The sequence below is a fragment of the Lepidochelys olivacea genome (genome assembly GCF_965140295.1).
Source record: "Lepidochelys olivacea isolate rLepOli2 genome assembly, chromosome: 4".
In the NCBI taxonomy this organism is placed as follows: Eukaryota; Metazoa; Chordata; order Testudines; family Cheloniidae; genus Lepidochelys; species Lepidochelys olivacea.
The window spans coordinates 36,775,084-36,790,122 of NC_140414.1; the positions used below are offsets into that span (position 1 = coordinate 36,775,084).

Consider the following 15,039-nt stretch of genomic DNA (forward strand, 5'->3'; position numbering starts at 1 on the left):
GAAATCTTGAGGAGGTTTTTTCCTTATTTACATGAGAATAAAATTTGGAATTTGGGATATGGAAACTTTAAATCTATGTAAAATATTAATGCACCCTATTTTGCAGTCTTAACAATTATTAAGAACTCCAGAGATTTGATTATATGGACTACTAGTCTTTAAATGTTTTATTTTCTTATGGAATAGGTCAATGTTTCTAAAGAAAAAATATATTAAGAAAATTTATAATTTATATACTAAGAAAAGAAACTAGGCCCAAAGCAACAAACTCCAAAAATATTTAGTTATCTATGAGAGAGAAAAAACAAGGATAATTTCAAACCAAAATATATGTATTCCCCCCTTTAAAATTTGTAATTGAGAATCTACAAAATTCTGCCTGTTAAAGAATAACTTTTGCAAGTTCAAGTTATGAAGTCTAATAACCTGCAAAAATCTTTGATATCCATCTTCAACGTATTTTCAAACATTCGTACTCATATTTTCAGTAAACTATAATATATTGTATAAACGACATGTACAAGCAAATGAATCACAAGGTCTGTCTCCTCTTTTCTGCTTCTAGTATCACAGAAGCATCAGGAATGAGTGGTTCCCAGATGTGGGGAGGAGAAACTGTTGCTCTGTGTGACAGTGTGCCACTCACTCCTTGAAAGCCTGTGGGCATTGTACAGAGTAAGTTTGTTTTGACCCTGTAACCATTCTCTTGGTTAACCAGCTTTGCTGAGCGAAGCCCCCATTGTCCAAATGGTATTGTTTGGAAAGTGGCAAGGAGGGTCTAAGTGGATGCAGAGTTCCTGCAGGAGTTCTGCTGCCATGGGGAACTGAAAATCCACATAGTGGCCCTTGGTTTTGGCATGTGTCTCTGGATAGTCACAGGTTTGGAGTCTGAATGCTCCGTCAGACCATTCAAAGGAAAAGCCCCATTATACTTGTCACCTCTACCAATAGGACAATTTGGAGGAACTTCTGAAGGGAAAACAATGAGAGTTCTGCCCCATGAGAATTTTTCCCACAGAGGGAACAAGCTAGCTGTTGAATTACATAACTTTTGTTTTACCAAATCAGTATAAGGCACTTACAATTTCTCCTCATTTTTCAAGGGTAATCACTAAGCCTCTTCCCTTTTATTGCTTTGTTCAATTTTTATGAATAGCTGTATTTAACACTTCCATTTAATTGGATGTGCATGATCATTAATTCATTTTCTTCAACACAAGTAGGTCTATACACTTCTGTAATAGTTACTTAGCGCAACCTGTGTGACCTTACTTCTAGCTAAGCTGTTTCTTTGCAGAAGATAATTCAGACCATCACCAAAATATTTCATTGTTGCATTTTAATTTGAGGCATTGGACCAGATTTTGATCTCAGTTACACTGGTTGGAATCTATAGTGTTTCCATTCAGCTCTCTGGAAGTACTCTGTATTTACATCACGGTAATGTAAGTTAGAATCTGGCCAATTAGGTCTAGTGATTTGAGCTGACCTGAAGGTGGTGCTCTAATATAATTTTATAATTTAAAAAAAAAATACAAAATAAACTTATAGGTACTCTGTATCCAAAGTTCATCTGTAGTAATGTACTGTGGATTCATTGTTTGTAGGTTATTCTGTACCCTTACATATCTGTTGGACTAGAGTTCTAAGGTGAGGGATTTGTCATTATTACTTGTATTACAGTGTAAATGGGATCTACATGTTTTAATTCTCCTTCTATCTATCTTAAATATTTTGTGGCCCTGTCACCATAGTGTCTGAATGTCTCATAATCTTTAATGTATTCATCCTCATAAGGCCCTGGAGAGTGAAGTACTATTATCCAGTTCCCGGCCAATGGGAGCTGCGGGAAGCGACAGCTAGACTTCCCCATGGTCAGTGCCGCTTCCCGCAGCTCCCATTGGCTGGGAACGGTGAACCGTGGCCACTGGGAACTACGGGTGGCCATGCCTGCGGACAGTCAATGTAAACAAACTGTCTCGCAGCCCGCCAGCAAATTACCCTGATGGGCGGGCTGCAGGTTGCCCACCACTGTGTTAGATCCTCAATCTGATTTATTTAGTGTTAATAAAATGGTCTGTCTAACTTAAGTATTCATGTGACCCCCATTATTGTAGTATATGAGCACCTCTCAGTCTTTAATGTATTTATCCTTGCAATAGGGAAATATTATTATCTCCATTTTACATTTGCGATACTTTAAATATTGTGATGCACTCAGAAACTACAGTAATGGGTGATTTTTGATGTGCCTAAATGAAGATCATGATGAAAAAAGTAACTCAGTCATTTTTATTTTTAATGTACAATTACAGCAATTGTATATGCAAACTGTCCACTCGCACATGCAAATAGTCTGTTCCCTGAATGGCCATTTGCGCTTGAAAATATTAGTTTGTGCATCTGCTTATGGAAATTAGTATGCAATTTAACCACAATCACTTTTGAAAATCAAGCCCTTTACTGTGTAGATAGTGTTACTATGGCAATAGAAAAACATAGTGATAAAAAAATAGAAGTAGAAATTGAGTTTTTAGGGGGCTAGTTACAGGGCTTTATTTGGTCTTGTGACGACTTTGAGTTTAGCTTTTTCAAATCATAAAAGCCAATATAACTGGGGATTCAACCGTTAGTCTGAGGCTACCATTGACCTGAAGTTACATTTATTCATGTTTATTTTATTTTTACAGTGTGCTGTTGGAAAAGAGGAAGGAGAATAAGAATGAGCTGAATGAAAAGACCTAAATGTGGTGTAATGCTGTATATAGGTCTCATGGTGGATGTAGTCAGATCTTAATTCCTTTCATTTTATCCTTCTAGTTCATTCATGCTTCCTTTTTTGAAAGACTAGAAATGATTTATTGATTACAAAATTAGACACACTCAGAAGACCTCACTGTAATAAACTTGAGCTGACATGGAACAATTTTTAGCCAGTGTTATGTGATACTGAAAAACAGTTGTGCCAGACATACAACTTTACAACTTATCTGCAATACATATCTGGCATTCCTCCTTGTATACTTGTGCTGGACACTTTGATGCAGTTGTGATCCCTGTTGATCTATGTTGGAATATAGGTTGAAGTGATTTATTTGGATGAAGTTACTTACATTTGTAGAGATGATATATCAAATCTTCAAGACTGTCAGGCTTTTTTTAGATCTTAGAGTTTAAGTGCTTTGTAAACAAAATAATTGAGGTGGTATTATTTTCATATTCTACCACCAAAATCTTCTTTGTTGTTTAATAGTTAACAGATTTGTTTACTTTCCACCATCTGTGCCTTACTGATGCTTATAAACTGTGGTGTAAATATTTTACCAGAGATAGGACATGCATACAGTGGACAGGGTATATTGACACAGACACTGAAGCAACAAGGCACACAAGCCAGAGTATGGTTAAATGCAGAGTCCACAACTTTATTAAACTGTTAACCAGTGAGGAGTCCTTCCTGAACTAGTCAGCAGGGTCATTCTACTACAGAATTCAGCTGGGCTCAAGTGGCCCCCAGTTCTACAAACTTGAGGAAGGATATGAAGGCAATGCCACTTCTACACCTCCTGGCCTGCTCAGGGACCCCAGTGGATCCCAGAGTCCCAACCTGTCCCGCTCATCCATGCCACAGGTAGGAGAGATGAGGGGAGCCCCACACCGAAAGGGAGTGGGGTGTGTGTCTCCATTACTTATGGGTCTACCAATTACACACTCCAGTTAGCGGGTGAGCATTGTTCATTGTAGAGTATATGATAGAGAACATTGTGTACTGTATACTCTCACCCAGGGCATGGTATCAGGGTTGTTTAAAAAAGAACCTAAAAAAACAAAGTTTGTAGCTATTTGTGTTGTGGAACTAGCCTTCACAATATAAAATGATCAGTATAGTTAACACAATGATTTATCCTAAAACTCATTGGTTGTTCACACTTCACTTCACCACATGTGGCCAGTCTTTTGAGTCCCAAGAATTGGGCCCTCTAAAATGTCTTCACTAATTTTTCATCATTGGGGCTGGTGAGAAGATTTTATGCCTCTGTTTGTAATCTTTCCTGACTCTCTTGCAAGCTTAAGTTAACTTCTAGGAAGAGAGTTTATGAATATATACATTTTTATCTTTCTCATAAATGCAGTTTCTTTGGAGTTTATTATTTTAACACAGACCTAACCATTGCTTGGCCTAGAGTATGTTGAACGTTTTGATGGTGCATCAAAACATTCTGGTTTCTACAGCATCATATTTCTACTTGCCAATATTAGTTTATTTGAATATGTTTAAAGGGATACTTCTAGCTTGGAAACTCATATATTGTAAGAAAACAAAATTCATTAGTAACACTGAAAAGTTATTAAAGTGAAAGAATTTTTACAGTATATTTTACTTGTCAACATGTATGCCTTTTATTAACTTTTTTCATTTTTCTCAGCTTGAACAATGAAAATGAATCAGGACCGTTTCACATTAGTACTGTAGTGTTTCAAACACTTTGGGGAAATATTTCTTTAAGAACAGAGTATATTTAAAAATTTCAGAAAAATGCATAGAAACATTTATTTTATTCTTAGCTTTTTTTTAAAGTTTTCTTTTATAAAATGGTTGCTTTGAGCTTAATTAATGCCTCAGTTCTGCAAACATGCATGTGCTTAGGTTTATACACGAGTAGTGCCATTGAGTTCATGTGTAAAATTTAAGCAAGTGAGTGCTAGTAGAATCAGGGCCTTAATTTATTAGTGTCCATTTAAATGTATCTATCTAAAATAATATCTGTGTAACATATTTAAAAAATTGTGAGATAATTTTAAGGTCTACTTTTTATTTAATACACAATGTCTGTTTTGTACCTAAAATATGCCACATATTGAAGTGCTCCAAAATATATTAATTTCCTATTGGATTTCATCTTTCTATGTATCTAGCATAGTGTTCATTTAACTTCTGTTTGCTATGTTATTTCTGGTCTCTTAAATTTAGCAGTGATATTTGTTACTGATGAGAAGATTACTTTGTTTTTAAAATTAACTAAAACCAGCTTTAGGGTGAAATTAAGTATCACAAAAGGCTACTTAGTCCTGTCATAACACATCTAGCTGATGCTGCATGAATAAAATTAAAAGCATATTTTGTGAATTTTTTACTGATGCTTGTGATAATGAAATGCATACTTATCTTCTGTCATTCCAGCAATTTTTGTGTGTGTGCAAGAGTTGCTAAAATGGAATGTGTCAACCTCCAAGTGAATAAATATGATGAAATAAATAATAAACTCTTACAATAATGAGGCCTGTTTGTAGCAAATCTTGTTGTTTTCAAGTAATTTAAGACAATTTGTTAGCTTTGAAAAAGAGTGTGTATAGGCCATATCCTCTGCTGGTATAAATCAGTAAAGCTCCACTGGCTGCAGTGAAGCTATATCAGTTTACTCCAGCTGAGGAGCTGGCTTTGGGAGTGTGTTTATGTATGCACGCAAACACACTATAGACTTTTGTTGTTGTTTAAAAGTAAACAGTAGTCCAGGATTCCTCCAGGGGGAATTACTTTGCAGAAAAACAAACAAACATAAAACAAACAAACAAACAAAACCTACTGTCTTCTCTGCTTTTATGCAGACTTTTATTATATTTGGAAAACTTTATAATCAGATTTCCTACAGTCAGACTTGTATCTGTTTTTTCAGCATCTTGCATGTGCAGTTTTTTCCCTTCATTTAAAATGTTTTTAGGATTATAATATAGTAATGGATTTTTTTTATTTCAAAGAACTGTATTTTTGAAGCTATAACAACATTCTCAGTCATAACTAAATAGTAGCTGAATAATTAGCCATACTTCAAAAACAAAGGACCAAATCATTGGCCCCTGTTCCAGTGGCCATAAAGACGGCTTAATCAGCTTCTGAATATTTCCTCCCAGCACTTCATTGCAGTCTCTGGCCCTGATTTTGCAACTTCTCGCATGCAGCCAGACACGCATTAACTTCAGTGGGCTCCAACTGGGCATAGTGTTCTCCCAGTCACAAGCTGCAGGACTGGGACCTGTTAGCTGCAGAAGAAAAACTGTATTCTACTTTGTCTCGTGTACCATCAGTCAGCTAAATTCTGATTCCAGAAGCTTTATGCTTGGTGATTATCATCGTTAAAAATTTGTCTCAGGTATCGTGGAATCACATTAAAAATAAAAAAGCTTCACAGATGTCTACACACTGCAAGTATTGGAAGTTGCAATAGAGAATCACCATGTTAAGAGTCCTCTTCCTGCCATTTGGAAAACAAATCAGCAGTTGCATTTACATTGGGCAGGTCAGAGCAAGAACACCTAACATTGTACTCCCCACTTGCAAGACCATCCTTTACCTTCTTGCAAGTAGAGACAGAGTAGTCAAACATCTCATTTGACACACAACAGCAATTGCTGTGCCAATTGAACTGTTACAAAAATAAAGCTCAGACACAGAGCAGATAATGAGGATATGTAATCAGATTCAAAGGAGCTTTGGGCCAGCTTTTGGCAAAAGCAGTTGATTGTAGAAAAATGTAACATAATTAGGTGGGGAGCAAGGATCTGCATTGTACTGTGTTAAACAGAACGACTATATAGAACCTTGCTAAGAAAGAGTATTGTGGAGTTATTGCGAAAATCAATGAAAGCTTCCCTTTAGTCATGTTAAAAGAGAGTTCTTCTAGCAGACAGGTAGAATCAGAAACAAGGTGATACTTTTACTGTATAAAGTACTCTGTAGATCCCAGTATTCCACAGGCAAAGTTTTAGGGCCCATCTAAAACCTTCTGAAGTCAATAGGAGTCTTTCCATTGTCTTCTGTGAGCGTTGGGGCTGTATCATGTTGTCAGTCTTTAAGTAGAACTTCTCTTTGAAGCCAGTTGTGAGTTCTGTTTAAAAGCTGGAGTCAATAATAATGCCCCAGATTTCATCCCCACAGAGATTGAGATGGATGGTGAGTTAAAATATAGTGGGCTAGACAGCTGATGCCCATTCCTAATAAATGTTTAACTTACATGTATTAGTTTTTAATAATAGATCTATTAAATTCTCAGTTTGTAATTACATTTCAGACACTTCATCTCTGAACTAATTTGTTGAATTGTGTTTTGCAAAAATATTTCAAACAAATGTATTTTCCATTTTGTTGTTTGTCATGGATGGTTTTGCTGTCACAATACGTCCTTTAAAACAGTATGTACAACTTAAAATATTGGTTCTAAAACATTTAACCAGTGAAGATTATTTTATTTATACTGTGGCTTACTTTATATTTACCAGAAATAATTTATAGACTCAATGAAAATAAAAGGCCCAAACATATTTATCAAACAATCAAAAACAAAACAAAAAACAAACCCTGCCATTTCAGAAATCTAAACTTGAAAATATTTTTTTCCCTAGAAAGATAGCATGTAGGTTTAGGACTAAACAGCCAACTGTATACACATTATCAGTGTTTGTCACCTCATATCTAAAAATGAAACAAAGCAAGATAGTTGATTTAAAATAAAATGAGACTACTTGAATGCTAGACTTCATCCTATATAGGGCCAACTGTTGTATCATTTTAATCAGTTAGGTATGGTAGTATGCTTTCATGACAAATACTAAGGCCTCAATCTTGAAAACACATGTTCATATGAGTACTCTCATTGAATTGAACTGGATATTATATGAAGTCACTCGTGCATGCAGGATTGATTTTAGGACAGACTCCTGTAAATCTCTGTTATGAAACTAATTAACTACACGTTCATAATATTACTTTAAACATAATGAATGTCTGAAGATTAACATTCTTAGACAACAGAACAGCCAAGGAAACTAAGACTATATAATATAGTTTTTGTTTTAAAAATAATGAATCTGATGTTTAAGTAAGGTCAAATCACTTGTTAAATTCTTACAACACCCTTAATCTGTGTTTTTAAATTGCATCCAGCTATACCAGTGTTGGATAGCAAACTATCACAGGCAACTATATAAAGCAGTGGTTCTCAGACTTATTTGATCATGCCTCCCTTCTTTGTGTCTATAGTTGCTTATGCCCTACCCCCTCCACAAGTACATATACCGCTGCCCAGCTCTGAAGGCAGAGTGGACAGCAGCAGCTGCTGGCTGGGTGCCCAGCTCTGAAGGCAATACCGCACCAACAGCAGTGCAGAAGTCAGGGGTGAAAGTAAGTTAGGGGATTTACGGTACGCTGGAGTCCTGAGCGGGGGGCGTGGCATCAACTGGAAGAGGTGTGGCCTCAACCGGAAGAGGCAGGGCCTTAAATCCCCGGGGCCCTTTACATCTTGATTTAAAGGGCCTGGGGCTCCAGCTGCAGAGGCGGCTGGGAGCCCCAAGGCTCAGGGGCGACTTAAAGGGTCCAGGGCTTCAGCTACCGCAGCCCTTTAAATCACTGAGGAGCCCTGGGGACTCCCAGCTTCCACCGCTACCCTGGGGCTCTGGGCTCTGGCAGAGCTTTAAAGGGCCTGTGGCTCCGCTGTGGTAGCAGCTGCTGGATCCCCGAGCCCTTTCAATCCCCGCCTGAGCCCTGCTGCCCGAGCCCTGGGGTAGCAGTGGCCGGGCTCCATCGGGAATTTAAAGGGCTCCAGGGCTCCAGCCACCACTACTGCTCTGGCCCTTTAAATTCCCACCAGAGCCCTGCCGCCGCTACCTCAGGACTCGGGCAGCAGGGCTCAGGCGGGGATTCAAAGGATCCCAGGGCGGTAGCGGCGGCTGGAGCTCCGGGGCCCTTTAAATCCGTGCTGGAGCCCCGCCGCCGCTACCCCAGGGCTTTAAATTGCCGTCTGGGAAAGCTGGTCCCGGTACGCTGTACCGGGCCATACCGGCTTACTTTCACCTCTGGCAGAAGTAAGGGTGGCAATGGGGCGCTTACTTCTGCGCTGCTGCTGCCACTCTGGGGCTGACAGCTGGAGCCCTGCTGCTGCCGCCGCCTCCCGGGGGGGGATTGAAGGGCAGGGGAAGGAGAGCCTGAGCCTGGGCTGCCACCAGTGATGAGGGGAGGGGGAGTAAAAAGAGATCCCAAGCCCGCGCTGCCTCCTGGAGAGGGATTGAGGGGGATATTTCTATCATTTACAGTTTCTCCTTCTTTGCCATTCCTTTTCCATATTTGTGATCACCAGTGTATTTTGCTTGCTAGTTTTTCATGCATTTACAGTACACTGATAACACTGAAGAAAAGTGCAGTATTAATATCCTTGTGGCATTTTCTCTTTTTTGAATGAAGATGATTTTGCATTTTTTAAACATTTCCTCTGCTTTAGAATTATGTTTTGTATGTCACCAATAGCTAAGAGAAACGTTCAACATATTTTGGGTCACATTCTACTCCAAATTTCCACTAATGTCAACATAGATTAGGAGTAAAATATGGACCTCAAATTTAAAATATGCTTATGTTGCATTAACTTTTAAACTAATTATATACAGAAGGCCCCTCTAAACCTGACTGTCACTGCTGCATTTATAGAAATTATTTGCAGGTCATATTTAAATTGAAAATTTATTTTCCTGAAATTGAGTAGTTGCAGCAAGTGAATGTAATTTCAGTATAAAAACAAGAAGACTGTTGTAGTAATAATTTGTTATCCACAATAGATTTATATCTATGCCATCTGGAAATCAGGATTTGGAATGCAATTCATACCCAGTCTTGTAACTCCCAGACAGAGCTTTCTGAAGCTGTTTCCCCTGCTTCTTCCTGTAATAAATAAATTTTTAAACACTTAAAAAATGAGAATATAGTACAAGCAGCAAATAAATCCAATGAGCTCTCTTCTCACTTTGATAGCAGTTGAATGCTCAAGCTCTTTGTAAGATATTGAACTGTGAATTTATCTAGTAGTATGAAATACCCTTTATACTTACAATTTTCTACAAATTGAGAGCCTTTTTACTACAAATCTCCCCGACCTTTTAAAAAAAATATTACCTCAGAAGTGAACATTTATTCCATGCTGTCATGCCCATTGGCAGACATGCAAATAAGGGGAAAATTCATTGTCATTTTTATGGTGTGAGCATTGTAAAATAACGTGAAGTGTTTTGCAAGGGAACATGGGGAAAATGCAGAATTTTTATGATCCTGTGATTAATTTTTTTAGATTTAATGAAATGTTACTTATCAGCTGTAGTTGATATGTATATGTGGATAGGTTGGGAAGAGGAAAAATAAAACATCAAATATTTCTTTGGGAACCTGGTTACCAGGCAAGTATTGTATTTCCGCCAACAAACATTTGCAAAGCCTTTGTGCATGTGGATCATCTTGGGTGAAACTGACCTTTGAGCAGAGAGCCAGCATAAGACCTATGCACCTAATAAGTAGAATTTATTTTAGGAATGTTTTGCCATTGTGACAATTTTTATTGCTTGATTAAACCACGGAATCAGCTTCAAAATGCTCACCTAATCCACAACTGAATTCCAGTTGACTACACAAGATGATGAATTGTTATACTTGCCTGTTATAACCATGAAAATAAATTAGGGATAAATACGACCTTTCCCAAACAAGCATTATACTAACCTACCCGCTCTTTTGCCCACTACTCGACTGAAGCAAAATCATGAGAGATCAGATGAGCTTTACAATATCTCTTGAAGGTCAGGAGACTTGGTCTCTGTTGAATCAAAGGGGGAAGTGATTTCCAGAGTTGAGGACATTGAGACTTTTTTACTACCTCTCCCCAGAATTTTCTGTGTAGAGACTGTTAGAGTTCACTACTGTGTGATATCTGTGGAAGGCAAGGTGGCCTTCTGGCCAAATACCATTGCAACAAATACATTCTCTTAGAGTTGAATATCACTTGATTTTTTTAATTCTATTGAAGGTTCAGTGCACATCCTATTTCTACAAATGGTGTTCATTCTCCTAATTTAGCCCTTGTCTAGAATGGAAATTTTTTTTGTAATTGAATCTGACATGTGAATGTAAACTTATTATCGTTATATTGGTAAAAACCCCATGTAGTCTCTCATGCCAGAAAGAGCCCACCCTTATATTGGAATAAGAGTGCCCACATGAGGGGTTATCGCTGTATAGCTTTATTGGTATAACTGGTAACACTTACTAGTGTAGACAGGGTTTTATACCACACTATGTGTTGCGTCTTTGTTATCCACTAGCATACAGATTTATATCTGGACCCTGAGGCTAGCTAGTTTGCCTGTGATGTAAATATCATAGTAGCTACTTTTTTTCTTGGAGTCTTTTCTCCCTCTTCCCAAAGCTAAAATGATTCAGTAGCATATTAAAAGAATGGATAAGGGATATTGAGAGGTCTTCTATACGTTAGATACAATCACTGAGGGAGAACTATATATACTGTCCTCATAACTGTTGTTGGAAGTTCATACTAATGCCTCTACTATGTCTAGTTATAAATTGGTTTATGAACCTACAAGCATATTTTATTTACAGCTAATTCTTTCTCTGTGCCTAAACTCCAGATCTGATGAGTTGTATAGTTGAAGTACAGGTGTTGCATGTCTTCCCATGCATTCTGGGTTAGTGAGAGAATCTTTGACAGAAAAGAGGTGACAGCATGCTCCCCAAGAACAAAACTTGTATAGGCAGTTTAATTAATTCTAAATTTAGCTTTGTGTACATTTGTTTAATCCAATTGTATATATTAAGGCCAAAGTTCTTCCCATCAAATATGCCAAACAAAAGTCCCTATGACAAATAGCCTTTATGTGTCTAAACTTACTTTTGTCTTTGATTCCTTATTAGGCCTAATCTGTTATGATGATACACATTCCATTTTGGTTGAAATGTGGATATTTTGAGATGTTTATAGTCTGATCTTCCTTGTAGAAACATTCCTTGATCTCCTTCGAATAGCATTTGTGTCCTGCTGGTTATTGTTTTGGCCAATATTGTGGGGTCCATATTTAGACTAATTGTAATTTATTTTTATTGAGATATTTATTTATAACTTCACATCATAAATACAAAAACAATATAAATAAGTGTCCGGGGAAAACTACAGATGCTAAACATATTACTAACAATCCATAAACTTAAAAGTAAAAATTAAATAAGGTTCTCTGCAAAAGGAATGAATATCTTTCACTTTTCATTTAAATGGAGTTTTATACATGAATTTTGAAAAACTTCTTGATTTATAAATAATTATAATAGGCACTACCACAAGATGGAATCAAATAATTAGCTGAACAGATATGTATAATCTAATTTATTAATAAATTATATCTTAATATTTATTCAATTTATAGAATACCAGATATGTATAAGAATAAGTGGTCATTAGCTCCATGAATCTTTTAATCAGAAATTACATTTTAAAATGATAATTGATAGATGGAGAGAGTATAAGCCATTAATTTACCAGTGTTAGAAATCAGATAGAATTTGAGGTAGTCAAGTGGTATATAGCTACAGATCTTTTATTTAATCCATAATTTTGTGTGTGTTCATTTCATTTTGACAGGTGGACTGGTGGACCATGTCTTCTCACTGTCCGTAGAAAGGATGTAGTGTTCTTTTCCAGAAGGTGGATATTTTGCAAAGTTCAAACTATGTGCTGAAAGTTAGACCAAGTCTGCTTAGACCTATCACTTTGTTAGTGTTTATTTCTGAATTTTATCTCAGAATTGATTTCTGAAGTTAAATGGGTGGGCATACCACTAGGACCCCATTTGCTATCAGGAATCTAGCCAATGGAAAAGTTAGAAAGCTGTATGGTAATGAGAAATTCATTTCTGCTGAAAAGGAGTTTGTTAATTTCTGCTGGCTTCTAATCAATTCCAGAAGTGCTTATAAAAATGCAGCAGATAATGTATGAATGACTGAATATATGCAATTCATTCATAATATATCAATCTGTAATTCCCCACTAAAGACTCAGGTCCAGTTTCTCCCTGTGAAAGTATTTCTAATGCATCTGTCACCATACTATCTTAATGCCACACAACAATTAAAATACATTAGAGAGAGATGGGTGTGGACTCTGTTGTCCTTCCTCCCTTCTCTGATGGAGAGAACCCAGTGCTAGATGGGAGAGTGTGAGGACGTTCAAACTTATTCCTCCTTCCACATATCTCTTCATACCAAGTCTCCAAAATTTTGCTGGAGATACAAGCATTTGGCTTTTCGTCTCTAGGAATTTTGAATCTGAAGCATTTTGAGCACTCTACTGCTGGTCCCATAAGTCAGCCCTTGTTGGGAAGGGAACCGATCTTTTCCTTGGGCTACCATCTTTGCCAGGGACTCTTATTTCTCGTCAGTGAGTGGGGGACCTGGCTGCAAGAGGTAAGGTCAGGGATGTGGGGATTGTGCAGTGGGTAGCTGGCATGGTAACCTCAGATGCATCCTGCCAAAGCATCTGTGATAGATGAGTGTAATTCTGTATGCTTATATTAATATGCAAATCCTTTCTGTTCTGTGAACACTACTTTGACTGTAAAACTGCACTGTGCCTTCACTTTGACATTGAAGTCTTGAAACACCCAAAAGGTGTCTTGCATCTAGCACAGGGCTAATAATGGAGAGCAATTAAGAGTTGTCAGCCTGGATAGTCTTCCATTCAGATGGAAGTACTCTAGTTCAAGGGGCTGGCGGCAGCCCAGGGGAACCAGTTTTCCCAGTCTGATACTGCAGGTGGTCTGGAACTAACCAGCAAATCACCTGATAAAGACCTTGAAGCCACTCAGGAGGGAACTGGAACTTTATAAAACGGAAAATTCTGCTCTGAGCTGTTTCTCTCACTGGCCATCCTTGGGGAGACCAGAGCCAGAAGAGAAGAGTGGGTAGGATGGGGAGTGCAAAAGAATCCTGGCCCCCTTGGAAGGCACTAAGATTCAATGACAGGTTTCAGAGTAGCAGCCGTGTTAGTCTGTATTCACAAAAAGAAAAGGAGTACTTGTGGCACCTTAGAGACTAACCAATTTATTTGAGCATGAGCTTTTGTGAGCTACAGCTCACTTCATCGGATGCATATCGTGGAAACTGCAGTAGACATTATATACACACACAGATCATGAAACAATACCTCCTCCCACCCCACTGTCCTGCTGGTAATAGCTTATCTAAAGTGATCATCAAGTTGGGCCATTTCCAGCACAAATCCAGGTTTTCTCACCCTTCCCCCCCCCCCCACCCCACACACAAACTCACTCTCCTGCTGGTAAAAGCCCATCCATTACCTGCTGGGCTATTACCAGCTGGAGAGTGAGTTTGTGGGGGCGGGGGGGCGGAGGGTGAGAGAACCTGGATTTGTGCTGGAAATGGCCCAACTTGATGATCACTTTAGATAAGCTATTACCAGCAGGACAGTGGGGTGGGAGGAGGTATTGTTTCATGATCTGTGTGTGTGTATATAATGTCTGCTGCGGTTTCCACGGCATACATCCGATGAAGTGAGCTGTAGCTCAAGAAAGCTCATGCTCAAATAAATTGGTTAGTCTCTAAGGTGCCATAAGTACTCCTTTTCTTTTTACTAAGATTCAAAGGAGTCTCGGGAGGGGTGAGGAAGCTGAGGGCAGGATCTTGCATATAAGTGTTCATTTTTCTGTAGATCTGTATAACTTTTGTGTTTTGTCTATGAGGGAAAAGGGTGTAGTTTAGAAGTACCATTGTAAAATCTGTGTCCCTCTTGCTTTAACTGTCACGAAGTTTCTGAAGGGTGAAACAGTAACCAAGAGTACCTATGGGGGAAAGAGCATGTGAGAGAGCTATTAAGGAGAGTTGGAGGGTCTTTAATGGTTTTGAGCCTTAGGACAGCTAGTGGGGGCCCCATTCCTAAGAAGGGATAGCAACATTGGAATGTGTATGCCAGGAGTGCACTTGAAGGCCAGATATATAGCCAGTGTCTGGATGCTGGTCACACTGTACGTTTAAAAGGATGTGGAATCCAAGGTTTGGTCTAATACAGCAGCCTCCCGTCCCTCTACAAGAGGAAATCAGCTGCGGTATCCTCGCCACCCCAGTACAACTCTTGAGGCCTCCATGTCCCTACATCCAGTGGTTCCTCAACTCCTGAGATCAATGCAATGAGTAAGCATTTGGGT

General features: G+C 38.4%; 1 protein-coding gene and 1 long non-coding RNA gene across 3 annotated transcripts in view; both read left to right on the forward strand.

Annotated features, from left to right (window-relative positions):
* GSTCD (glutathione S-transferase C-terminal domain containing) overlaps positions 1–15,039 on the forward strand; it is a 129,469-nt gene that overhangs the window by 69,420 nt on the left and 45,010 nt on the right. The gene's annotated exons all lie outside the window — the stretch shown is intronic.
* On the forward strand, positions 522–2,728 carry LOC311519771. The gene is made up of 3 exons (XR_014711366.1): positions 522–675; positions 1,608–1,650; positions 2,691–2,728. It is a non-coding gene; the product is annotated as an uncharacterized lncRNA (long non-coding RNA).